The 27,735-nt window shown below is 42.1% G+C and overlaps 1 protein-coding gene and 1 pseudogene across 2 annotated transcripts in view; one reads left to right on the top strand and one right to left on the bottom strand.

The window, feature by feature from the left end:
* The window catches only part of lsamp (limbic system associated membrane protein), a 223,465-nt gene that overhangs the window by 22,952 nt on the left and 172,778 nt on the right, over window positions 1-27,735 (top strand). The gene's annotated exons all lie outside the window — the stretch shown is intronic.
* LOC146504388 (uncharacterized) lies at window positions 25,881-27,567 on the bottom strand (annotated as a pseudogene).

A 27,735-nucleotide genomic window follows, 5' to 3' on the forward strand; every position in this document is an offset into this window, starting at 1 on the left:
TTCTCATGATCATTTTGACCCCACGGGATGAGATCTTGCGTGGAGCCCCAGATCGAGGGAGATTATCAGTGGTCTTGTATGTCTTCCATTTTCTGATGATTGCTCCCACATAGGGATGGGTACATAAACGGTAGTAACCAGACCGAAAAGCAGCGCACATTTCGGTGCTTTATTTCGGTGCTTTTTTTTCCTGAGATGTGATACACTTTGAATTCTAGCCAATCATTTTACGTTTCCGGGGATAGTAGGCGGGTCCAGGTACGTACGTTCTTTTAGAGCAGAGCTACAGATTAAAAACGCCCAAGGCGGAGCGGTCAAAAGTCTGGCTGTACTTCACAGCAAAAGATGCAAACTCAGCAGCCTGCAACAAGTGCTTTAAGCTGATACTGTGGAAAGGAGGTAACACCTGAAATCCGATGAAACACCTGGCGACGCTTAGCGTTTTTTTTAAAAGCCGAAAAATGCGCCGTATTTGATAGCTTGCTGCGAGACCTCACACCGAGCGCATCTACTGCAGGTGTGGTGCCTGTTATCGGACCCAGAGTTAGCAACATCCCCCAAAAAGCTGAAGAGTAGAGTCCTGGCCCCTAGCCCTGCCAGTGTAGCAGAAATGATGAGGATGATGATGGCAGCAGCAGCAGCCGTTCTTCTCTGCGTGAGTAGCTTAATGTTGTTCGTGTATAATTTACGTTGACTAGGCTAACCACGTTATTACATTAATGCATGTAAGGTGAACTAGCAAACACCATCATAGCTACATGCGGCTGTCTTCTTGTTTGATGGCAGATACTCCCTTCACCCTGGCCAAAAAGGCTAAAATGACCAAAGAAAAAGTGGAAAACAGCTAAACATGAGAGGTTTTTGGACAAAGTTTGTGTTTTTTTCCATTGTTTAAGCACTGCTTCCAGCCAAGAGTGATACCATATATGCCCTATAGCTGCAGAAAAGGCTAACATTGTTATCTTTTTACAAAAAAACAGCTGAACATGAGAGGTTTTTGGACCAATTTTGTGTTCTCCATTCTTTAAGCACCGGTTCGAGCACCGTTTAAGCACCGGCACCGTTTCAAAAGTACCGGTTTGGCACCGGTATCAGATAAAACCTAAACGATACCTATCCCTACTCCCACAGTTGATTTTTTCACACCAAGCTGCTTGCCTATTGTAGATTCACTCTTCCCAGTCTGGTGCAGGTCTACAATTCTTTTCCTGGTGTCCTTTGAAAGCCCTTTGGTCTTGGCCATGGCGGAGTTTGGAGTCTGACTGGTTGAGGCTGTGGACAGGTGTCTTTTATACAGATGATGAGGTCAAACAGGTGCCATTCATACAGGTAACGAGTGGGGGACAGAAAAGCTTCTTACAGAAGACGTTACAGGTCTGTGAGAGCCAGGGATTTTCCTTGTTTGAGGTGACCAAATACTTATTTTCCACCCTGATTTACGAATAAATTCTTTACAAATCCTACCATGTGAATTCATGGATTTTTTTTTCACATTCTGTCTCTCACAGTTGAAGTGTACCTCTGGTGCAAATTACTGACCTCTGTCATCATTTTAAGTGGGGGAACTTGCACAATCGGTGGCTGACTAAATACTTTTTTGCCCCACTGTATTTGACAATAAAATTACAAAATTGTGCTTCCCTCTTTTCTGATTAGTTATTGTTTAGTAAAAGCCGGAATCCATGTTGCATAAAACAAAGCTATTATGCAAGAATTTCTTTCTAGTCTCCTTTTTGATTACAGAGCTGGCAGGTTGTAAACAAAACCTACTTATGCATTTTCTACTGTGGGATCAGTGCGTGCCTGCAGGCCAAGCTTTGTGCCAGATGCACTGGCCCCTATGACAATCCTCCTAATCTGATTAATCTCTGTCCACACACTGAATCGCTGTATTTGTGCAGTGATATTTCTCCCTAGAATGTGTGGGTTCTGACCATGACCCTCACTGATTTAATGTTCAGCTTTTTTAACATTTAACAAAGGGCGTTGCGTTTGCATGCATACTATTAATAAATGTGCATGTGTTTTCATTATAAAAAAAAAAGCACCTGTGCACGACCTCAGGATTTTAGGAAGAATGAGAGAAACGATTCAGCAAGATACCTTTGCCTGCTATAGCTAAAATAAACTTTGTTGGGTAAACTGTTACAAGCAACAAAGAAACTTCAGCTCCTGTTGTTTTGTCCAGACATTATTCATTCTTTGAGGCTCCTTCTTCTTATTGGCTTATTGGTGTGTAGGAGTTTGCCTCAGGACACCAAATATAATATACATCAGGTCAACTTGCAACGCCTACTCACACCTAGATATCTATCATAGTGCAGGGTTGAGGCGACTAAAAATTGTGACTCCTAGCATAATAAGTAAAAACCATGCTTGATTTCAGTTTGAGCCATGCCCCCTTTAAGGTCCAGTTCCTATGGATCCGTTGAACACATCCAGTGGAGAGGCTGCTTTTAGCTTGTTGCAAAGTAGTTTGTTCTGACCTTTGTTTAAAAGGATCTGACTTTTGTAGTCAGGGTGATCACAGGTGATGAGAACCTGGCATCAACCCAGTGACAAAACAGTTGTCAGAGTTCACAGGCACTTAAGTCAGGAGTCTGACGACAAACATGAGCATGCTCACTGTGCAACACCACAGGGTTGTGCACTCTCGGGTCAGACTGTAAACGCTCCTACTCTAACATCATGAGCTGATTGAGGGAGAACATTTGGCACCAGCAACTAGGCATCCAGCCTTTCCCATTTTTCCTGTGATACAGATCTGGATATCTGCCAATACTGAGTACAGATTCAATTCAACCAGTGTTATTGTTAGTGTCTGTGGTGGGGCGTGGTCTGCGGTGGCGTGTAGGGAGGGCGGACGCACCTGCACGGCATCCGTAATCACGCCCGCAGGGTTAAAACATGGGGACTCAGGTGTGTGTGTTGTGTTGTGGTGAGATGTGAATAAAGATGGCTCTAAATGATACTCCGTCGTCCCGCCGTGCCTTATTCTCGCCACATTGGTGCCGAAACCCAGGCGGGTCCTTATCGGAGCCAGGGAAGGGAGGAGCTGGCCCAGAGGGTGGCCGAAAAGGCGGCGGAGATGCGTCGCCAGCAGGCAGAGCTGCGGGACCAGTCCGAGCGCCACCTGGAACGGATTGGGGAGCTGGCGGCGCAGCTCTGGGCCTGGGCGCCACCCCCACAGGTGTGTCCCGAGGACAGTGAAGCGGTGGAGGCACCTCAGCAGCCGGACGTGGCAGACAAGGCGCGGGGGATCTGCGCCTGCCGGAGGAGGGGGAACAGCCGGATGAAGGGCTGCTCCTGCCGGGAGCGGTGGTGTGGGGTGTGTGGTGGGGCGTGGTCTGCGGTGGCGTGCAGGGAGGGCGGACGCACCTGCACGGCATCCGTAATCACGCTCGCCGGGTTAAAACACGGGGACTCAGGTGTGTGTTTTGTGTTGTGTTGCAGTGAGATGTGAATAAAGATGGCTTCAAATGATACTCCGTGGTCCCGCTGTGCCTTATTCTCGCCACATTGGTGCCGAAACCCAGGAGGCAGCACGGCGGGTCCTCATCGGAGCCAGGAAAAAAAAGAACAACTGGCTTAAGCAAAGGATTTCCTGTTTCTCTCCCAGTTGAGGAGCTATGTGCCGGAGATGCTGTTGTATCATCACAGGGGTAACTCAGCATAGGATGCCCTCAACATCCACCTTTTCCGGCCCATTCACACTGAAGATAAGATATGTTGTTGTTGGGTTTGTTTGTTTTTTCAATTTAAGTCTGTCTGCAGACTAGAAAATACAGAATAGAAAAGTTTGGCTATTTTTGTAATGCCAGCTGTGAATGCAAGTTTACATGTGTTTTTATTATTACCGATGTGCCATTGTTTCACATCTTAATACAGGCGTCATGCCGCTGTACGAAAGATAGCACAGTGTAGAGTGGTTTTCAGGTTGGGTGTATTTCTGCAAGTGCATGCGATGCTTTTAACTGAAAAAATATATGTTCAGGCCTGATTGTAACCTTTGGCCTGTGTTTTTAACTCTCCCTGTGATTACATTTGTAGCCTTTTAAGAGTGTGCACATCATAAAAACCTTTTTTTTAAAAATCAGTGTTCTGGCCAGAAATCCTCTTTGGTCTAATTGATTCCAATAGGAGAACAGATCTTCATCTTTATCCTGCCCTGGGGGATAATTTTTAGACAATCTCATTATAGCGGTTCATATTTCTAAGCACGTCTCCGTTTGGGTACAAGTTGTCCTTTCATCTTTTCCTATGTGGCTCTGCTAGCACTTACCGCTAAAGGCCGGGTGGGGGTGGAAATTCACCAAGTTTTTTTCAGTTTTTCTTTATTTGCTATTATTTTTTGAAATCAGTTCCCTTGCTATCACTCCTTACCTTAATTGAGAGATGCCGCCTCACTGAACTGAAGGCAGCTCAGGATATAGCAGAAACAAATTGAGTGCACAATCTACCCTCCAACTAGGACCATGGGGGAACTGAGGAAATTAAACTCTTTATAATTATTTTAAAGGGAGAAAGAAAACCACCTTAGCTGAACTTTGTGATGAAGATGATGCCCTGAGCACAGCACAAGTTTTAACTGCAGGGCCAACTAATGCCTGCCAGGACTTGTTAGGGCCCAAGCACTAGAAGTGCGAAGACCCTTTTTTTTATCAGCACTGTTTATTATTTTCATTCAGGCATCTTTTTACGTACTGTAATAGCTTCATACATGACTGTTTCAAAATGGCTCTAGAGCACCACCTCTGCAGGATATTAAGCAGCACTACAGGGACATAGTTTGAGCTACATGTACGAAATTTTGTCCACATGTGTAATTTAAGACGATGAACAAAAAAGGTCGGGACCCATCAATGTTAAGCCAACAGGAAGTCTGCCATTTTGGATTGAAAATGGCAGTTTTCAATCCAACCACCTGGCCTGCATGCAGCATCAAATAAACTAATGGTGGGTTTGTTTTCTTATTTTGATTCATATACTATCATGTAACAGGCATCTGTCAAGAATCCACATGGTTTACAAGTTTACTCACAGATTGTAATTGTAAGTGTGTGTTGGCATGAGGTTTTCAATCCAGACTCCTGGATCTTCTACTTGCACCAATATCTGTGTGGCTGGCAGAGCGAGGACTCAAACACAGGTCTCTGAACACAGGGAATAAACTAATAAGTGGTTTTATTAAACTACACTAAAGTATAAAATAACAAAACTAGACCAATCCATTGACCCAGGGAGGAAACCATACTGCAAGGGAAGACACAACCACACAACCCCTAGATATAACGAGGATAACGAGGGAACATGACAGAGGTGGGAACACAGCTGACACTAATCCAGACAAATGAGACAAAGGAAGCAAAACTGAATATAATGCAAATGAGACGAGGGACTGTCAAAATAAAACAGGAAGTGGCAAGTACACCAAAACTCAGACAAGGATACGTGAGGTTCACACTAGGACAGACATGAAACACATGACAGACCACGGAAACACATGTCAGAGATGAGACTAGAAGAGACATCAATAGTTCAGAAACCCAGAACTATAAATGCAACTCAGAGACACTGGAAAGTGACATGTTCAGAAACTAAAAAACAATGAACTTATACTTTCAAAGAAGTAAATAACAAATCCAAAAATTCCAATCCAAATCCAAACAAATTTCAAAAATTTGATCGTTCTGGAAACTATTTCATAGTCCAGGCTTTACAGGGTCAACTGCATCTGATTTACTGCAGGATCTGATACTTCTCACACAAACATGCACACACACACAAACACCACTGCCACCATAACCACCACCGCATGGGTCCTAGATTACAGTGACCTACATGTGGTGGATATTATTGAACTAGGTTACTGCTAATCAACTCCATGCCCATAAGCATTGTGAGTGTGAGTGTATGTATGCGCTTATATGTGTGCAAAGAGATGAGATTGATTGGGGGCATATTAGCCTGGTAGCCTGTGCATGTACTGTTGTGAATCTTTCTACTAATTTAGCACTGTCTCCGTGCTGCCCTGTAAAGCTAGCTGTAGCCAATCAGCAAAATTGTAAAAACAAATTATACAACTCACTCAGTTTTTATAATGAGATTCCCTTTAAAATATAATAAACTAACTCAGTGATGGCTTTCTAAACATCCTCTGCTAATCTGGATTTCTGCCATGCTGTGAGCACTTCTATATTCAGCCACTTGTGCGTCGATTCGAACACATGTACAAGCATCGCACATTGTATGAGATGAAGAAAGCAAGCTCCAGTTGTAGTGTAGCCATAGAGTGTAGCTGGTTTTACAGCCACTGAAAACTCATTATAGCTGCCCTAGATACTCACATTCACTTTCCTCTGATATCCTGCATGCTGTTAAGCTCTAAATCCATCCCCATCCAAAAACATGTAAAGTCAAAATATCTGATCTACTGGTCATTCTTATATAACGTTTTAGCTAGCTTCTTCACAGACAGACATCACATAAGCAACAACAGCACAACCCGTATTTACCATACCACACTTTGCCTGACATACTTTGTCTTTGCAATTGTATTGCGCTGACATACTGCAGTACAATTACACATGTTTTTTCCCCTCCAGCTCTGTGCTGTTTTGCTGTACTGAAAGGCTAATGGTCTGCTGCTGCTACACCGAATTGCCGGGTCTCTTCACACTCCAAATGTTGTTTTCTGTGAGCTTTAATTGTTTTGACATTGTGGTTGCCTTACAGATTGCTTGTCTGTATGCCTGCGTGATAAATTGAATTGCATAGGAAAATTTTGCACTTAAGAGGGATGGAGCGAGCTGCTTGCAGGTGCAGTGATAAAGAGAAAATCTATGATGGAAGTAGTGTGCTGTCAAACGCCAACTCTCACTGGTGTTTGTCAGGGTTAGTGAGATTTTGACTGTTAGTGTCTTCATTCCTCAGGTTCATGACCCTAATAAAGGCCATGAGCCTTTCAATAAGGTTGTTCTATGTCCAACAAGTGCCGCGGGCAGTCTGAACCCTTCAGACTCTACGCACATTAGGCATAGCCACAAACCTCTACTCTGCCTCTACTGTCTTTTATTATTTTATTTCTCAGACATCCCAATATGTCAGATACCAGTTTAATTGTTGGCTATTTCTATTTTTCCAGCTATTCACCCTACATCTCTGCTGACGGCTTTGTCGTCATACTTTCTTTAGTATGATAAGGTTGTGACCAGAAACCCAGCAGGCTTGAACATTAGTGATTTACTCTTTTAACATACAAGCATGCAATATTGTAACTCTTTGACAGGTAATAAACATGCAAATGAGAATGCAAAGCAGGTATACCCGATTATCTGATTTTAAAAGCAAATTACAGTACAGTGAATAGTTGAACATACAATACAGCATGTCCACTGAAATAGAGTAATTCTTTCAGATTTTTTGACTACTCCATTTTTGTCAGTCACCAGAAGATTTGTCTTTATTATGGAGCGCCTAACCTTGTTATCCCCTGTTGTCATTTTAATATTAGAAGCTAATGTGGCATTTCCATTTTGTGTTTCTTCACACATTGTGTTTCTTGTAACTTTAAAAGTCCTTTTGGATGTGTAAATCAGCAAAGATTATTTCCTTTATTTATTTATTTTCGTGGAGTGCCACCTCTTTTGTTTCTGTGCGGCCTTAATTGTCTCGGGATGTGCCGCGCATTGAAAACAGATGATGGTTTTGGTCTCAACACTAATTTCACTGTAAAGGTCAACTTAATAAGAGGATTAGGGAACTAGGAGGCTTACACAGCTGCACCCTACACGAAGATGGGGATACACCCCCATGAATACACATATCAAGCAAATGAATGGAGAATAGATTTTGTTTAGGTTTTAAAGAAGTTTTAATAAGAGGCCTATAAACCTCTATTGTCTGGACAGGACAGAGAATAAAGGCTAACTTGGTGTATGGGCCACACGCTTGACCAGGTGAGCTTTTGTTCTTTAACCACACACATGAAAAAACAGTACTGATACATTGTATAGCTTGAAGTTCATAGATGAAGGGGAACTCTAAATATTCAGGTGCTGAAAGACTTTCTAATTAGCTCATTAGTCAGTGGTTGCTAATTCTTTCTAAGGGTGGGACATATATGCGCAAATGAGAGCAGCCTAGATGATATTTACTTCACCTGCAGAGCCTCCTTGTTGCAGATTGTGCAAGAAGCTTTCTACTTTCCACCAAAGTCTGATGTAACTTGTTATCTCTGGGCATTTTTGTTGCTTTGATTCAAGTTTAAAAATAAACAGTAATTAAGGAAAACTTCCCATTTCCAGTTTTGCACGGCACCAGGGGAACGCACCAGTGTAGATTTTACTCCACAGACACCAATTTAATGTACATCGACACGCAGTGTTGGGGAGTAACGGAATACATGTACCGCCGTTACGTATTTAAAATACAAAATATGAGTAACTGTATTCCGTTACAGTTACCGTTTAAAAAGGTGGTATTTAGAATACAGTTACTTTGTTGAAATAAATGGATTACACGGCGGTACTTTCCTGTTTCATATTGTGGCGGGCCAGGACTGTTTGGGTTTTGTTTGACAGCTATGTTCTGTTGTTCCAGGCGGCAGCGTTACGGTTGCCATGGTTACAGGGTGACGCTCTCTCTCTCTGCATGTTTCCTGGGTGAAAGAGCGCCTTTTTGTTGTTGTTGTGCTAAGCTAATAGGCAGAATGCTACAGGTATAGCTCTAAAGAATGTAGCATCATAGGCAGTGTAGTCCGTGCTGCAGGGAGAATGGACTGCCATACCGTTATGTGTCTGTGAGCGAGGGAGGGAGAAAACGGAAAAGTACGAGCTGTCATCGAGCAAAAACGGGAGCTGGAAGCATGTAAATATAATAATAACCACTGCAGCCAAGAAGAGTGCCTGACGAGCCCAGTTGTAAGTAAGCTATTAAGACTCGACTGTACACCGTGTTCGTGTTTTCCTCCGAAACAATAAGTTCCTTTGGAGCAGCCGTTCAACGCCTCTCTTTGTCTCTCGCAAGCAAAGTTGACCCAGACAACAAAGTAAAGCTATTTTTCAGCCCGACACAGAACCCACCGTATTAGTCAGCGGTCCCTTTACTACCGTTCGGAGCCGCGGACCTTCAGTAACAGTAATAAATTACAGCAATAATACATTCACATAGTTGTAAATAGCATGATAATATATTAAGTAATCCAAAGTATTCAGAATACGTTACTGTCATTGAGTAACGTAACGGAATACGTTACAGAATACATTTTGGGGCATGTATTCTGTATTCTGTAATGGAATACATTTTAAAAGTAACCTTCCCAACACTGTCGACACGCATGCAAAAGAACATGAATTTTCAACTTCGGGTTTCTTAAGAATTCTCAAACGGAAACATTACACACATGTACACGTATAAGGTTTGAAAAATAAAGCTTTAAACTCTAATCCCACACCTCTAGTAATTACTGTGCAAACTTCCTCTCTGAAGCAGAGTGAAGAGGCCCCCATATGTACTTTTTTATATCAGCAGAGCTTAGGAGGTGCTTTGAAGAAGAGATAAATCACCTCATTACTTTGCAATAACTTCCACATAGCGATAATAAAAAATGCATCACGTCTCAAACTTTAACATAAAGGGCCAGTTAGGAGACAAATCGCTTCTGATGATCCTTTTTTTTTTTTTTTACTGCGGTGCCTCTCTTAACCTTTGAACATCATCACCTCCTGCTGAGTGAAAGAATGATACATGCGTTCTCAGAGAAATCCTAATTAGCTGCCGTTGTAAACGTGCACGTCCCCCCTTTCATTCCCGCCGCGCCTTACATATTTCGTCTTTGACTGTGGCATTGCGTGTGATGTAGCTGGAGTTGATCTTGGGGAGAAACAATATGCGAATATCTTGCTGGAGTTCAGTGTTTCAGAGAATGTATGGGGAGAGAAGAAATGGAAGATTTGCAAAGAAAGAAAAAAGAAAAGCTACAGCATAATGCTTCCCGTCTTCCTCCAAAGATAAGCACAGGTGTTAAAACACTAATTTTGCCATCTTACTGCATGTGTACTGCTCCACTGAACCACTCAAGTCTTATCTCAGGTGGATTATGGTTTACAGATAAAGAAAGGCATGAGAAAAACCATCATTCTGGAAGAAGTTTTTAGCTTCATGTCCTTCTTTATTTCACTCAGTTCAGCAAAGCTGTAATTGGCAGCGTCGAACAATGTATAATTGTCACTTTCATAATTACTGTGAAGAAAAATGAACAGAGGAGTTCAAGAAAATGCTGCCAAGTTGTTCTTATAAGCTAAGTAATGATACCTTTGCAAAAAAAATCTGGTTGTTAAATATTCTTAACTTAAATATCTGCTTAGTATGTGAAGCATGTGTCACACTGGCCTTGTATTAGTCTTGCAAACAGGCTTGCAGCTACTTCAGTTACTGATTTTATCCTCATTATGCTTCTGAAGACATAAATTCACCTTTATATGCAGTAAGCACATTCTCCTTCTTATTTTTAGGGGCTTCTCCGACTACTCTGCGTTTGATATATTTATTTTGTTCGGTGTCCTAAGAAAATGATTCACTACTCAAGATGCAACACATCTAACCAATGGAGACGTGAGTGGTTCGTGAAGTGTGTGCGAACTCTGAGGGTGACTGCCGTAATGAAACGACTTGCGGGAGATGGAAGATAAATTGGTTTGCGACACATCTAATGGTGTCATTTCAATATCTTGGCTTCATTCAGCTGATTGGGTACATTCTCGCACATACACAATCACATATACACATCCCTCATTGGCTTTTAGGCTTAACTGTTCAACTTTGAAAAAAGAAATGTGGCATTTCCCAGTGTGAAAGTTGTATAGAAATACACTGAATCCAAGTATCAGGGTCAAGTTATGATAAAGTCTTAAGATGTTCTGACACTGACTTAGGCGGCTGGACAGACGTTAGAAGTATCAGAGTTTGTGATTACAGAGAGAGGATGGTGTGTGTGTTTTTTTTTTTGCTTTCCTTATCATTTCTGCCACGCTGTCTGATTTCATATCCACTCTTTTCGCTGTCAGAACTGAAAGGTTCTGCTGAACCTGTCACAACAGCGAGCCATAAATGGGGCTTTGTGTGTTTAAAACAAAAATCCATGGTCATGTGCCAGCTCACTCCCGGTGGCTACTTGGCGGGGCCTGGCGCCTGCTGCTCGGTCAGGCCTCTTCCGGGGCGCGGGGGGCCCTCGGGCCTCCTGCCTCTGTGCCTGCGGCTTGGTTCACTCTGGCACAGCTGGCTGCCGGCGGAGCCGGCGGGCACGCCGGTGCAGCCCCCTCTAGCTTCTGCCCGGTGGCTACTGGGTGACCCCTCGTCTGGGGATCCTCAGCCCTTCCCATGAAGGTGGCACGGATGCCCCTCCGGTGGTCCTCCTTGGGCTCTTGCACTCTGGGGCCTCTGGATGTCTGGGGCCTGGATCTCCTCCATGCCTGCTTCATGCCCTGGGGGACAGGGCTATGGCTCTCTACATCCTCTAGCAGACCATTACATGGGGAAACCATTTGAATACAAGCGCGCCGATCCACACAGGTGTGCACATGGGTGTTCACTGTTCGTAGACTTAAATCACACCTTTCTTGGCTGCTACTTCAAAGCACATTGTGCGCTGTCTGTGCTGCACAACAACATTCAATATTTAGTATTTGCTGCTGTTTACACTTAGCTAGATTAATGCGATGGTGTTGTGTATAGTATGTTGCTTTGTTTTGTTTTTTTTTGCTTGTTTTCTATTCTTTTTCTCTCAACAGGTGATCCCGGAGATATTTTTTCTTCCCCCCTTTCTCACTGTCCCTCTCCCCTTCTGTTTTTCTTTTCCTTCCTCTTTCTTTCTCCCTTTCCTATCCCTCACTCATGTCTGTCCCGTCTGTAACTACTGAAAATAAAATAAATAATAAAAACAAAGGTCGATCAAATGGACCAATACGGCAATGCCATGATGATCCATTTGGCAAAATAAATCCATTGGGTATCCTTGTTGGTCTTCAGACAACAATTCTGACGGCTAAAGAACCAAATGGGACAGGCGGAAAAAATAAATAAATAAAAAAAATAAAACAAAAATCCAGAGTTAACACATTTAAAGTCTCTTTACTTTGCAACCAGTTGTGTGCCCACTAGTAAAGCCAGCAGTTTGTTTGGCATCCATGCTTTCTGTCCTCTGTGCTGCATGCCCTTGTATTTTTCTTGTGTATAGGGGGAAATGTGAAGTTATTGATCCACATTTTATTGCTTCATAACATGCGCTCCTGTAATGATGTGCTTTTCGCTAATGCACCGTGCGTGCAGCAGATTGTGGAGTTGTGTAAAAATGTCTAACCTCAGGCCACAGTTATACTGCTCTGTTAGTATAACTGTGGAACATGCATTTTTCAAGGTAGCAGTTTATTTGTCTGCCTTGTTTGCACATCTGGCCAGCAGTTTAAAATAGTCAGCAGGGGAATAAGGATTCAAACCAAGGATTGCAACAGTGTGTTAGTTAAGTGCAGATCAGGTTTAGATGAGGAACACTTTCAGCCATCCTTTTTCTGATCTGCTCACATTTTAAAATTAAATGACTTTTAATGCGTGCAATTTGCGCACTGAAGAATATGTCACCCTGGTAACGAAGAAAATTGCAGTTAATGTTGTTTTATATGGTATATCGGTGTAACTCGTCTTCAACCCTAGTATTTTCCCAGCGATAAGCCAACAATTTTGTTGCAAGCTATGAATGAGACAGTGAAAATGAACTGTTGACTTTATATGTAAGTCTACAAATAGGGGTCATTAAAGAAACATCATATACAGTTTAGTTTTTCAGTGACTGGATGTGATGTATTTGCCATCTATCTGCTGACTCACTCTTTAAAACTGCTGGCAAAGACTTTTCTAAAGCTTTTTGGCAGGTAATATGTCTTTAAAAAGTATTATCTTGCAAACATGTCTTTAATTAATTGCTCATGTCTAATTAATACAAGTCAACTTAAGATTTATTTAAAAAAACAACAACAACAAATGAGCAAAAGAAAAAGATTGTTGGAATTAATTTCATCGTTCACTGCGATGTCTGTAATGCTGTAAATTTTTAATGTGAGCAGTTCTAAAAATGTTTTGTGTCGACATTCATCCGCTGACAATTGTCTTACAGGCACTGCAAAGGCAAAGAAGCTGGTTTGATTTGGGAGCAACAGTAGTGATTGGCAGTGCGTGAAAAAGCAAAGATGATAATTGCAACATCAATGTAACCTTCAACACAGGCATCCAAAGAGAGAACAGCTAAACTAATAACTTAATTTATCTTCCGTATTCCAGGATGTGCGATATATTTATATGTTTGCCTTGTCGCCCTGAATTAATGTAGCTTCACGTGGCTTTGCACCACTTGGTGGCTAATTTTTTATCCAATTTTCTGCTATTCAGTGATCAGTGGCATGCCAGTACAAACATACCTGCATCTGGAATTGCTTTAATTTTCAGGAAATTAGAAAAAATGTGTTATTGTTTTTTTCTTATAAGCTGGCATTTTGTTGTTTTTTTGTTGTTTTTTTTGTTTTTTTTACCAAAATATGACTTGATGAATGAAGACATGACAAAGACACACACACTCACACACATACATATATATATATATATATATATATATATATGTGTGTGTGTGTGTGTGTGTGTCATTCTTATCAACTCCAGGCTATATGTCATGTTGCAGACAACAAATAGGAGATATGTAGGAGTAATCCCTGATGTTTCCATCATTATAATCACGTGTGCAGTTGCATGATTTAGACTAATGCCTCAAAATAGCACAGGATACAGTACATATGCACGACTCACTCCTTTGAATGTATAAGTGCATTAACACTGACGAGTGTATGGCTATGAAATGTGCACTATGAGTACTCATAATCCTAAAAAAAGAGTGCAGAATGCTGTACATCCTCAGTGGTTGCAGCATTGGGTAAGTAGCAAAAAAAGATAGGACCATTAACCCGTTTTCCACCATTAGCCGAAGAATATGTACCAGCAACACTGACGGGGTTTATGCTAGCCTGCAGAGAGTCCCATTTAATACAGATATTCTGAAAATATGTCTGCTTGCACAACAACTGTGGTCAAATGTTGTGAAACTCATTTCTGGTACTTGCGTAGTGTGTTGGATTTAACACACCATGTTTTAAGTACATAGTGCAGACAAATGAAAAAATGCACCAAAACTTATCACATGCAAAACAATTGGCCTATACTTAGTGTTGGGTTATACTATGGCACAACATCTGTATAAAGCTATGCATTCATGTAAAGATTAACCTTGTTTGTACCAATCCCCCACATTCCTTCTAGTTCGTCTCTGACTCTCTCTGATTCCCTAGAGGGTGTTTCAAATTTATGAAAATTGACTCTGCGTCTTTTAGAGCAGATGCTCCTGCTTGGCAGCAAGAAACGGTTCATTAGTTATTTAAATCAGAATAGCTCGGGACTGCATATCAGGCACTAAATTAATTTGATATATGGCAAGAGAAAAATAGAGCTATTAGTGGAAAAACAAAGTGTTGGAGGATTCGCGCTGCCGTACTGGTAACCTTTGCAGCAGTATATCTGGATCTCTATATCTCTATCTATATTTGTCACAGTCTTGGAAAATATATGCTGCACCCAGTATACCAGGAGTTCCAACTATTTGTCAAGGTGTATGTCGCAAAGTCTTTATATCTCTTTTTTTTTTTTTTTTTTTTTTTTTTTTTTTTTTTTTTGCCTGTCCCGTTTGGCTCTTTTGCCATCAGAATTATTGTCTAAAGGCGAAGAAAGATGCCCAACGGTTTTTCTTTACCAAATTGACCATCCCAGCTTTGCCGTAATGGTCCATTTGATTCACCTTTTATTCTTTATTTTATTTTCACTTGCTGAATACGGGACAGATTTGACTGGGGGAAAGAAAAGGGAGAAAGAAAGAGGGAAAGAAAGACAGTTGAGAAGAGGGACGGGGGAGAAGGGCAAAAAACAAAAACCAACAGAATAAGCAGAAGAGAAAAAAATAAATAAATAAAAAAATAAATACATATATCGATCACCTGGATCACCTGTTGAGAAAGAAAAAAGAAAACAAGCAGAAGAAAACGAGAGTAATACAATAAACCACATCACAATGATATATGGGAATATGACAGTAACTACTAAATATTAAACATTATTGTGCAGCACGTAAGATCGACAGCACAGTGTGCATTGAGGTAGGAGCCAAAAAGGGTGTAGTTTGTGTGTGTGATCACCCGTGTGTACACCTGTGAGCATGGACGCGCTTGTTTTCTTAAAAGGTTCCCTCATGTAATGATCTGCTAGAGGGTGTGGGGGGCCACTGCCCCGTCCTCCAGGGCATGAAGCAGGTATGGAGGAGATCAAAACTCCAGACATCCAGAGGCCCCCAGAACACAAGAGACCAAGGAAGACCAACAGAGGGGCAGCCGCGCCACTGTCCCAGAAAGAGCTGAGGAGAGTCCCAGATGAGGGGTCACCCAGCAGCCACGGAGCAGAAGCCAGGGGGGGCTGCAGTGACGTGCCCGTGAGCTCCGCCGGCAGCCAGCTGTGCCTGAGTGACCGAGCCCCAGGCCGAGAGGCCGGGGGCACCCCACCTCCGAGGTGGCCCAAGCGAGCCCCAGGCTCCAGGCCCCGATAAGCAGCCGCCAAGGAGTGAGCCGGTGTGTACCCGGACGCCCACCCCCGGACACAAAGAACCACCAACGCACCGATGTCTGAGGGAGTCCGCCCCCGGCAGGGGAAGTGGTGGGGGGAGATAGGCCTCCAAACCTTGGAGGGCCTGAGCTGTCCTCAGAGAGGTGGCATCTGATACCCAACCTGACATATCTTTATATCTCTTCAGATCATGAATTTTATATGTCAACCAGTGCCTTGGCATGAATGTCATCTGTCCTCATGATGATGTGTGACTGCAGGTGGTTATGGGAAATGGTCCTTAAAATGCAAGTATGTATTATAGCAGTGTGTGTTTCTAACTTTTGCATATAGTGTATTGTTTCAGATCTTTTCAGCCAGGAAAAACTGCTAATTACTTGTATTTGAAGGGCATATTCTTGGCTCTTCGGAGCATTTCATTTGTCACGTTGGTGAGAAAGCAAAATGAATATATGTGTTTTGGCAGCTCTTCAGATTAATTGAGTTCCACATCAGCTGTGCGCACGTGTTCAAGCATGGCACAGCCAACCATTGCTAGCTTTGGGAAGCAAGAAAAACACGACATAGATTAGTGTTAGGTTCCATCTACCCTTCCTTCTGAAATTTGCGCATCCTGCAGTCACTCCCCCAACCACCATTCAACCATCCTCATCTCCCTTTCTCTCTAATGAAGACTTTTCCACATCCCCTTAGCTCATTGAGAGCAATCTGGATTTCACTGCTAGTCCATGTGCCTTCCGTTGTGTGCTCTGACTTAACACACCATCAGTAACAATTTGTGGCTTGTTTATATGGAAATCAGTATTGCAATTAGGCTAAACAGCAAACAGTCGTGACTGTCAATACTGTCATCCCGGCAGAGTCCTGTGGGGGAGCACGCTCAGCTTTATGTCTTCATTTACCGCAGTCACCATGGCTCCTGACATCTTTTTTACCTGCCTCGTTGAGCCCGAGAATGATTGAAGCTATATTCACTGAGCACTCTCCTATCAAGGACAATACCCGTAGAGACATCCAGTTAGCGTATAAGTATCCAAGGGACTGTTGGACAAAGGGATAAATTAGCAGTTCTGCAAGATGAACTTTTCTTTGTTCTTTGTCTACTGCTTTTTTAATTTTTTTTAACAAGGCATCATCTTTCACAAAAGGATGACTAGGCTTAAAAAGCTAACACTCTCTGAGATATGGCCTCTGCAATTATACTCCTTTTTCTCAGATTAGTCTGCCTGCCGCTCTATAATCCTTGTGGGTTATTATGAGCGGAGGAGCCTGGTGGAGAGGTTTTCAGTGATCAATCTTAAACCATCCTCTCTAATTTTCCACGGTCAGCGCTTCCATCCTGCCTGCCCTTGTCGCTCGACTGCGCCAGCCAATTACGGCCCTAACTATGTCAGCTTATTACAGGACAGCCATGGCCCTTGCCGCCGTATTGACCTGACGCGATAGGCTTGGACCTTCCAACCTCCAGGCTCCAATTAATTACTGCAGTGCCCTTGTTGAGCATGCAAACCCGGAGAGGGTTGAAAAAATAACGCAGTCAGCGTACCTGGTTGTTGTTATTTTCTTTCCATGTGGATTAGGTTTAATTAAACCGAACACATGCATGAACACTGGAGCCTTATGACAGGTAATAAAGATGAGATGAGACTTCATTGGCAAGGCATTAAAGTGGCAGATTCCTGGACTTGTTTCCTGGCCTGCGCTGATGTGCTTTATGCCGTCTCTCCTGATTTTCTCCCAGGCCCATTAAGGACAAGAATACCAGAAAACTGACTTCCCCCAGTGTGTGTGTGTGTGTGTGTGTGTGTGTGTGGCTGTTTACTGTTAGCTAATATGGGAGAGATTGGAAATGTTTGAAGTGAAGTACCAGCTCTGATCCCAGTTGCACGTGTAAGGCACCATATTGACTGTTCACTTTGTTATTATGGCTAAAACAGGGGTTTCTGGATATTATACCAGGCATCTATGATGAGAGGCAAATTGCTGACCTGCAGGCTTCTGAATTAGGACAATGAGGAAGAGAGATATTTTGTGTATGTGCGTGTTTGCGTATGTATCTGTGTGAGGAGCTCAGTAACACTCAGTGAGGCTATTATTGATTAGACAGTTCTATTATTAGCTGAAGTAGACCAAAATCTGGCTAGCTGGCTGGTGCATTGGGGTCATTTCATACGCTGACCTAATTAACTAATTGGAATTATATCTCTGTCACCAGCACACAACTGGCATTATATCTGATAACCAAATACAGAGCAGAGATGAAGGTTTGTAAAAGAGGATTTTAGCAACCGTAATACAATCATAGCACACATAAAGTTAAACATCAAGTCCATCAAAGTTCTTTTCTTTGTACGCACTCCCAGCCAGGTTGCCAGGTTCCAGTGCTTCTTTGATTTATTTAGCTTTTTCACCATTGCTGCTTTTGACTCACTGTTGACTTTGCCTGAGAAGTGCAGTCATGTGACTTAGTTTTTGATTACATACAGATAAAGAAGTAGAGGAAGAGAAAGGCAGAATAAATTTTAGGAGTCTAGTTGCATTAAAAAAAAGGATAAAGGAAAAAGTTATGAACAGTGAATGTTCTCAGAGCAAATGTTGAGAGACAGCAGTGTGTGGCTGGAGCTTGTCCTTCAAAATGACAGATCTTACCCTCTTCTAAGCTGACTGGAGTCTTTTCACAATATGAGCCCAGTGGATGCTTATTTTACTGCCTAATATTTAGGAAGCCTTTTATGCCAGTGTGAATATTACACAAAGTAACGTAAAAATGGCGCTGCCTGTGAACAGCATGGACACATGAGCGAAACCTAGTCCAGACCAGCTGCTGGTGGAGATAAGAAAGCGGAAGGACTCAGTCATTAAAGGCACAACTTTTTTCTTAATTATTTTTGCTAGTGAACATTTGACAGGGATGTTTTCACTGGCGCAGGCATTATCCCTGAGCTGTTATGATGGGTCAAAGTTTCAATCCGCCTCGTGCCATTTGGCCAAGGCATTCCCTAGGACAGGAATAGTTGTTTGTCTCCTTCCTCAGTGGAACGGTACGGCGAGTCAAGCTCACGTGGGGCCATGAGTTCCTTTTCAGTCTTTGCCTCTTTTCACAAGACTTTCAACTTCTTCGATGGCACCCTCAATGTCCTCCCTCTCTATAAATGTACCTCTCTATTTTCTCTCCACTTACCCTTTCGCCCTATTCTCCTCCTCTCTGCATCAACCTTTTCAGTCTGTGGACCCTCGGTCTGTTGTGTGTTTGTGTTTTCTGTGTGAGAGAGAGAAGCTGAGACAGAAACGGACAGCATGAGGGATGGCACAGCCGTACCACTGTGATGGAGCAGAGGGAAGGAGGTGTTTAAGCCATTACTGACGGAGGCTAAGTGGTGCCACAAAGTACTGCCTGCCCATCTTAGTGCCATGCTGGCCTCTACCCAAGTCATTAAAGTCTCTTGTCCCAGCTGTGAAATAAAAGGTCATATCACCGAGGGAAAATCTGGGTATGTGTTAAATCAAATTTATTGCAGCTGTATCATTGGTTCTCTGTTCTTACCTCCACTTGCTGCTGAGAGGAAGATGGCTCCTAACCAAGAAAAACAACAATAATCTCCTCTACCTCTCAAAGCAGTCACCCAACTGATGCCTCAATCTACAGTCCCCAGCCAAGTCCCCTCTATTATATTACTGCTGAATGATAGCTCCATTCTCAACCTCGAGTGTCATTCTCAATATTTGAGTGAATAACTTAAGAAGCAAGCAGTTTAGATGGCAGGAGTGCAAAGATGAAATTGCTGCCTATCAGTGCCAACCTTGAAAATAATCTCTCTAACTCCACACACCCAACGCTTTCAGTCTTTAGCCTCTGCTGTCAGCACAGGGATTCTGCTCCATAATTAGTGGCCGGCTTATTATAGGTTGCTCGAACCAGGCTAGGGTTCCTCTCCTCCGGGAAGGCGAGGGGGAGGAGCAGGGAAAGGAAGGGACTAATTGTTGGCTTTACTGTGGGAGCTTCGTTGCAGGATGAATGAGCCAATTAATATGCAAGAAGTGCAATGTCCTCCCTGCGTAAGGCTAGGAAGGAATAGCAGTGGCTCATTCGCTGGGTGTGTGTTGAAGAGGGGCCAGAGCTAAGAGGCCCAAAAGACACAAAGAATGCCTCTGTTTGAAGTAGAAACCGATGCACAAAAACAGAGAACTGAAAGGCTTTCTTCACTCTTAAACTAAACGATGCAAATTGTGAATTGACTATAATGAGCATACAAGTTGGAAGTTGACTTCAGGTTAGAATTTGATTAGCTTTGCAGTTTATAGCATATTCTTAAAAGAGATCATCAGTAAACCCCATGATAATTTTGACTCCAAACATAATGTGGAAAAACAGATAAGCCTTTAATCAGCCTAGTCCCAAATAATATGATCAAACAGAATATCACAGTTATCAAACTGTTATGTCCTAACATCCTTGTTTATTCACTTTGAGCTCACGGCTCCGTTTGTGTTGTGATTAAAATGTTCACCGAAGGTTAACAAGATGCCGTCATCCCTCAAGGTAGGAACTTTTGTAATTTTAGGCACAAGGCTGTCATCGGGATAAATGTTTCATCAAAAGTAATAATATTCAAAAAAAAATATTAATAAGAGCTTCTTTCCTTTCATTTTAGTGCTGGAAACTGTAAAAAGGAAGTGGAAAAAATGGAAGTCAAAGTCAAGTTTTTCAAGGTTGCACATGAACACTGTAATAACATAATCTAAGTCAAAGGCTTTACTGGGTTTTACAGTTACAGTTATCACGGCAGCATTATTCTCCTAGTCATTCGAGTGGTTATAAATCAGTCCAGCACTAATAAAGTAAGGAGACTGTGAGGGAATTGATTCAACAGGAGATTTTGGACAGGAATAAGGAGTTATCGGTTTCTTTTAAGCATGCATGTAATTATTTCTTCTCCTTTTTGTCTCAATTGTAGATAAACATACAAACAAACCTATTCACAATGCACTAAATACAAAGACACAGAACAATAGTTTTTTCTCACTGGGCTACACAGTAGAGCGTTTCTTTTCTCCAGATCACAGGAAGCAGGGACAATGGCTTTATCAATGTCCATCTTTGTTCTACTGGACGACATCCACTCAGTTGAGTCTTTACAAAACACATTCCCCGGGCTGTGAAAGAAGCTATTATTTTGCTCAGTGTTGTATACTTGAAAGACGCCGCCGCCTAATTTCTTCTGCTAGATGCAGAAACAGTGTTGCTTTTGTTTTGGTATACAGACACTACTGTATCAGCAGAAAGAATGTGCTGCTGTTGCTATTGGCTATCAACACATCAAATGAAATCTGAGACAGCTGCAGACGTCAATGTCAGCCCTTCCTACTCAGCACTGTGGATGGGCGCCTACTCCATTTGCAGTCGCATGTGTGATTTCACTACTGTATCGATGATTACGGAGGGATGCCTAAGGCTTCTTGTTGAGACTACAGGAAAAAAATTAGAAAGCCAGCGATGAACTTGATAGAATGGCATGTAATGATTCAGAGGTAAAGAAATATGATGGCCTCATTTATAAAAGAGATGCATTGTTCCATTGTATGTCAACTAAGCAAACATCTACCCCATCCGAGGACTCTTGCTGGCAGAAGTGATTTAAGATTCCTGCTTCTTTTAATTTAGTTTATGCTCATGTGCTCAAACATCTTGCTGCATTGTTGCACTGTGGGTAGTTCATCAACAGCTTTCTAACAGGCCAGCGGGCATTTCTCTGAAAACATTTTATTGGGCTCCAAAGGAATGAAAGCAGGAAGCGTTCCTTCAGCTTGATGAAACCACTGCAGTTGTAAACATGGTAAATACGCACAGAGACACACAGTAGTAAAAGATATATAGTATGTATATATAGAGCTGCTCAAGTGCATCTAAAGTGTTCTCTGATTTGACTTATATATCACATTAACTTGCATATAGAGTTGATATGACAGGGATATGCAATACAAGAGATAGGGTGCGATGGAGGAGGATGATTCACTGTGGTGAGCCTTAAAAGGAACAGGAGAAGAAGAAGATGCACATATATGACATCAGACAGCCATACACCTTGCTGTCTGATCGTGTCTTTATGTTTATTATACCCATTATTTTGGTTCTTGATTTCTTTTTTTTTTACTTAAACAGTTTTTATTCATTATAGAATAGAATAGAATAGAATTCAACTTTATTGTCATTGCACATGCACAGGTACAGGGAAACGAAATGCAGTTTGCATCCATCCAGAAGTGCTTTAGCCATGATGATATCAAGAAAAGCATAAAACATAACAAGCAAACAAAAAAGAAAGAAAGAAAAGAAAAGAAAAGAAAAAACCCAAAGGGAAAACGTTAGAGCACTTATGCAAATATGTGATGTCTTGATGTATCGAGCAGATATTAGAAGTTTACACAGCACCATTCTCGCATGAAAATAACTTAAAACTTTATTTTGTGATGCAGAAAGAGTAATATTTCCAACTCCGCCACTCTGTGTTTCCCCGCCACTGCCTCGTTTGAGTTTTGGACGAAATGGATTCTGGGATATTGCATTTCGTCATTTTGAGCTGATTGGAGACCAAAACAGCCAATCAGATATTTTTGCATCCAAGTCTGTGATTGGCTGGATTTGTGGCACAAATATAACGGTGTAGAGAACGAGTTGAGCGTGCACGGGCAGAAATGTTGAGAGCGCGAGCAACACGTTGTGAGCGAGCGCAAATACAAAAACTGAGCGAGAGGGGCTGCTATTGTGTGTGTGGATAATAGCAAACACTGAAATACATTTTTTGCACGCAGGAATGAATTTTGTTCACTCAAATTCAGCTTTTCTTCGCTGAAAATTAATTTCTCTTCAAAATGCAACACTTGTACCTGCAAACTTTTTTTACGTGCGCTCAGAATAGTGGCACAAAAATAACACCATAATGTTCCCCCATGTGTCCCCACTTCCACTAATCACCTCCTGTGTATTTAAGTCCTCTGTTTTCAGTGTGTCATTGTCAGATTGTCTGCTTTGTTTGCAGGCCAAGAGTTTGTGTTTTCTCATGTCAGGTCCATGTTCCTGTTGTAGGTTTTTATTTAATTTAGCTCACCCAGTTTATTTTATTGTTAGTCTTGCCTTTTGCCTTTTGCTTGCAGTTATTTTGCCAGCCTCAATAAAGTTTTGTTTTGTAATAATATTTCGTAGTAATGCAGGCTGTAAAAAGCAGTTGAGACATCCTGATATATGCCAGGATAAAGTTGATTTTAAAGTCTTTTATTAGTACAGCTGGTGTGGCTGATGGGGGATTGCCCCTGCTCGCATGTAGAAAGTTAGTGAGTGATCGTGGCCTTGCTATTGCCACAGAGATTTGTACTTGCCTGCAAGTAATAGAGGGCTTGAAAGACTCTAGGTCTCAGCACATGCTGAAACTTGTGTATCACAGAAAACACATGGCTTCCCCTGGTACACATCAGGTCAGCAGTAGACGTGGCACTGACAAGGACTGCAAAGAACAGGGAATTTGCACAAACCCTGAGGAAAAGCAAAGCAAAACATGACAGAAAAAAACAGGCAAGTCAGAATGCCATGCCGTTTTATGCTGGACACGACATAGGAGATAAAGCCTTCACCTAAAGTAACTCTTCATAAGCAGCTTTCTCATTTACCACATGTTGAAATGTTGGCTACCTTTGTCAGAAATGATCCTAATTACAGCTACTACGAGAAAAGCACCTCCAGCAATCATTTACATACTAGACCTTTGGGACTTAATCTGGAGGTAGACTTGACAGTATGTCACAGGGAGTTCTCACACAATGCTCCACTTACACATCTACTGCAGGTCTGCGCTGGCCTTTCAGTGGAAAACCTTTTGATCCATCTGCTCTCCTGCATGAAGAGAAACTCAGCATGGCAAAACACAGAAAGGCAACAAACAGAATGCCAAATGATCATCCACAGAGTTTAAAACATCTTCTCTTTTTCTTGTATAATTCAAGTAAATTCTTTACTGCTGAAATTGAATTGATTAAAAAGAAGATTCCTCTAAATAAACTGTCTAAATTATCTTCAGTGGCCTGAAATGTAGTATATCCCCCCAAAAATGGCTATCAAATGAAATGTGAATTCAAGAAAGGGCATGCTGTGATGTCTCCAGTTTATTAGCACTAATGATCACCAGAACCAACGGTAGCCATCGAATTCCTGATCTTCTTGCTTCCCCTGAGACTCTGCTGTAGAAACTTTTACACAGTTACCCTTTCAAATCAATACAAGTACTGTTAATGTTTAATGGGCCTGTTAGTGTTAGCACACTTCCTCACGTCCTGTATTTGGAGGGTTTGACTTGCTCCTCAAAAATGTGACCATGTTTGAAAGTAGAAGGCGGGCTGCAGATTGTGTGTGGCAAGTACACTTCAAGGACGTTTTCCCCTCATACATTCCTGAGTGCACACACTTGATTTTGATCATCATTTTAAGCTTAATAACATGGAGGGAAATCATATGCAAACAAAAGCATGCTTATCGATCCAGTCATCGCGAAGACTCCCAAACAGGGAGTCTTGAGAACGACAGTGAGAACGACACCCCATGCCGTGCTCCTTTTGTTTGCCTCAACAATGTTTACAGGACCAGATCTTCGTTGTACATCCATTCACAGTAAACCGATGTGATAACAGCCCTCGTGGAGTGTCAGAGACTGCACAGAGTGATGCTTTCTGACACTAATTGTTCTTTCATCTTAAGCAGCGGCGTCTAAGACAATCTCCAAAGCACTCCGTAATGAGGTCTGTTATGGTGAAGGGAGGAGGCGAGAGAGGCAGAGGCATTGAGCTGACTGTTGACATTCTGACACGTTTTGTCATGAGTTTGTTTATTTTTTTTTTTTTTTTCCTTGTGGTCACATTATAATAGAATTATCTACCCTGTCCTCCCTTAATCCTGCACTGTTATTGCCTGTAAGGTGATCCAAGCCTGTTCACTGAAGAACATCGGCAAACGAGGAAGATGTGTTCTGCTGGCTGGCTGGCTATATACTTTATAAAGTGGATTTTGAGATAACAGCCATGAGATTAAAATCCAAATTGCTTGACCAAGCAGAAATAACTATATAATTGACCAGGAGTGACCTTGTGCATGAGAGGAGTCCAAAGTTGCGACTCGCGTTGGAGACTGATTTGCTGATGTGATGTGTGCTTTTGGTGTATAAAGGAAATAATGTTTTGATAAGAACTCAGTCAGTCTGGTAAGTCTGACTTTAAGATTAGTTCGTTATTTTAAGGAAAATGTGCTTCTAATCTTGCATTCATAGTAGCTTCATTCAATTATGCTAAATATACACTGAACAAAAATATAAAAGCAACACTTTTGTTTTTGCTCCCATTTTCCATGAGCTGAACTTAAAGATCTGAAACATTTTCTACATACACAAAGGACCCATTACTATCAAATATTGTTCACAAATCTGTCTAAATCTGTTTCGGTGAGAACTTCTCCTTTGCCGAGATAATCCATCCCACGTCACAGGTGTGGCATGTCAAGGTGCTGATTAGACAGCATGAATATCTCACAGGTGTGCCTTAGACCAGCAGTCCCCAACCCCCGGGCCTCGGACCGGTAACGGTCCATGAGTCGTTTGGTACCGGGCCGCAAGAGTTGAGGCTCAGGTGTGAAATGTATGGTTTTCAGGGTTTCTATCGGTTTTCAGCGTTATTTTGTTATCGTTTTTATCGTTAACTCGGTTTTTCTGGGTCTTTTCACGTGTGTTATGAATAAATTATCTTTTTTTCAGTACCGGTACTAGTTTTATTTTGTTGTATTTTTCCGCGACACCTTAAAGGCCGGTCCATGACAATATTGTCGGGCATAAACCGGTCCGTGGCGCAAAAATGGTTGGGGACCGCTGCCTTAGACTGCCCACAATAAAAGGCCAACCTGAAATATGCAGTTTGATCACACAGCACAATGCTACACATGTCGCAGCTTTTGAGGGAGCGTGCAGTTGTCATGCTGACTGCAGGAATGTCTACCAGAACTGTTGCCTGTGAAATTAATGTTCATTTTTCTGCCATAAGCTGTCTTCAAAGGCATTTTAGAGAATTTGGCTGTACATCCAACCGGCCTCACAAACGCAGACCACATGTAACCACACCAGCCCAGGATCTCCACATCAGCATGTTCACCTCCAGGATGGTCGACCAGGTGGAGACCAGCCGCCCGGACAGCTGCAGCAACAATCGGTTTGCATAACCAAAGAATTTCTGCAAAGACTGTCAGAAACCGTGTCAGGGAGGCTCATCTGCATGCTCGGCATCCTACTCGGGGTCTGGACCTGACTGCAGTTTGTTGTCGTAACCAACTTGAGTGGGCAAATGCTCACATTCGATGGTGTCTGGCACTTTGACAGATGTTTTTACTGTTCAGGGCAGATGGCAGACAGCTTGTGTCGCGTCGTGTGGTTTGCCGACGTCAACGTTGTGGATTGAGTGGCCCATGGTGGCAGTGGGGTTATGGACAATGAACACGAGTGCATTTTATTGTTGGCATTTTAAATGCACAGAGATACCATGTTGAGATCCTGAGGACCATTGTTGTGCCATTTATCCATGACCATAACCTCATGTTACAGCATGATAACGCACGGCCTCATATTGCAAGAATCTGTACACAATTCCCGGAAGCTGAAAACATCCCAGTTCTTGCATGGCCAGCATATTCATAAGACATGGTACCCATTGAGCATGTTTGGGATGCTCGGCTTGCCGTATATGACAGCACGTTCCAGTTCCTGCCAATATTGAGCAACTTTGCACAAGTATTGAAGAGAAGTGGACCAACATTCCACAGCCCACAATCAACAACCTGATCAGCTGTATGCAATGCAGATGTGTTGCACTGCGTAAGGCAAAGGGTGGCCACACCAGATACTGACTGGTTTTGCGACATGTGTAGCATTGTGCTGTGTGATTAAACTGCATATTTCAGGTTGGCCTTTTATTGTGGGCAGTCTAAGGCAGTGGTCCCCAACCTTTTTTGCGCCACGGACCGGTTTATGCCCAACAATATTTTCATGGACCGGCCTTTAAGGTGTCGCAGATAAATACAACAAAATAAAACTAGTACTGGTACCGAAAAAAAGAAATTTATTCATAACACACGTGAAAAGACCAAGGAAAACCAGTAAACGATAAAAACGATAACAAAATAATGCTGAAAACCGATAAAAACCCTGAAAACTATACATTTCACACCTGAGCCTCAACAACTCACGGACCGGTACTGGTCCGAGGCCCGGGGGTTGGGGACCGCTGGTCTAAGGCACCTGTGAGATATTCATGCTGTCTAATCAGCACCTTGACATGCCACACCTGTGAGGTGGGATGGATTATCTCGGCAAAGGAGAAGTTCTCACCGACACAGATTTAGACAGATTTGTGAACAATATTTGATAGTAATAGATCCTTTGTGTATGTAGAAAATGTTTCAGATCTTTAAGTTCAGCTCATGGAAAATGGGAGCAAAAGCAAACGTGTTGCGTTTATATTTTTGTTTAGTGTAGATTACAGGAAAGAAAAAAGCATCAACCTTATCCTATATTCTGATCAAAGCTGATAGTGTGGCATCATGGATGTGGCAGTCGAAGAATTGGGGAAAAGTGCTTAACAGACCACCTTTCATAAAAACAAAAAAAGACACATTTTATTAAAATCAAAGGTTATATTGTTATTTATTAGACAAATAAGAATCCAAATTCACGTTTTTATACTCAAAATTTGAGCCGACATGCTGGTCCCAAATTAATGAAGCTCAGAAATGCAAGTAAATAAGTATAATTGTGTAACCTCCTTTACTCTTTTTTCTGCTTTTCTGTACAACAGTGAATTTAAACATTCGTGGATAACACTAATTAACCATTAAAGAAACATAAAAATGATTTTGGTCATTACCAATCCCGTAAATTTAGGCAACTGTGGCATAAACCTTAAATTGGGTGGTGATCTAATAAATTTGTTAAGCACTCTATATAAAAGAGA

Source organism: Neolamprologus multifasciatus, chromosome 14 (genome assembly GCF_963576455.1).
Source record: "Neolamprologus multifasciatus chromosome 14, fNeoMul1.2, whole genome shotgun sequence".
NCBI lineage: Eukaryota > Metazoa > Chordata > Actinopteri > Cichliformes > Cichlidae > Neolamprologus > Neolamprologus multifasciatus.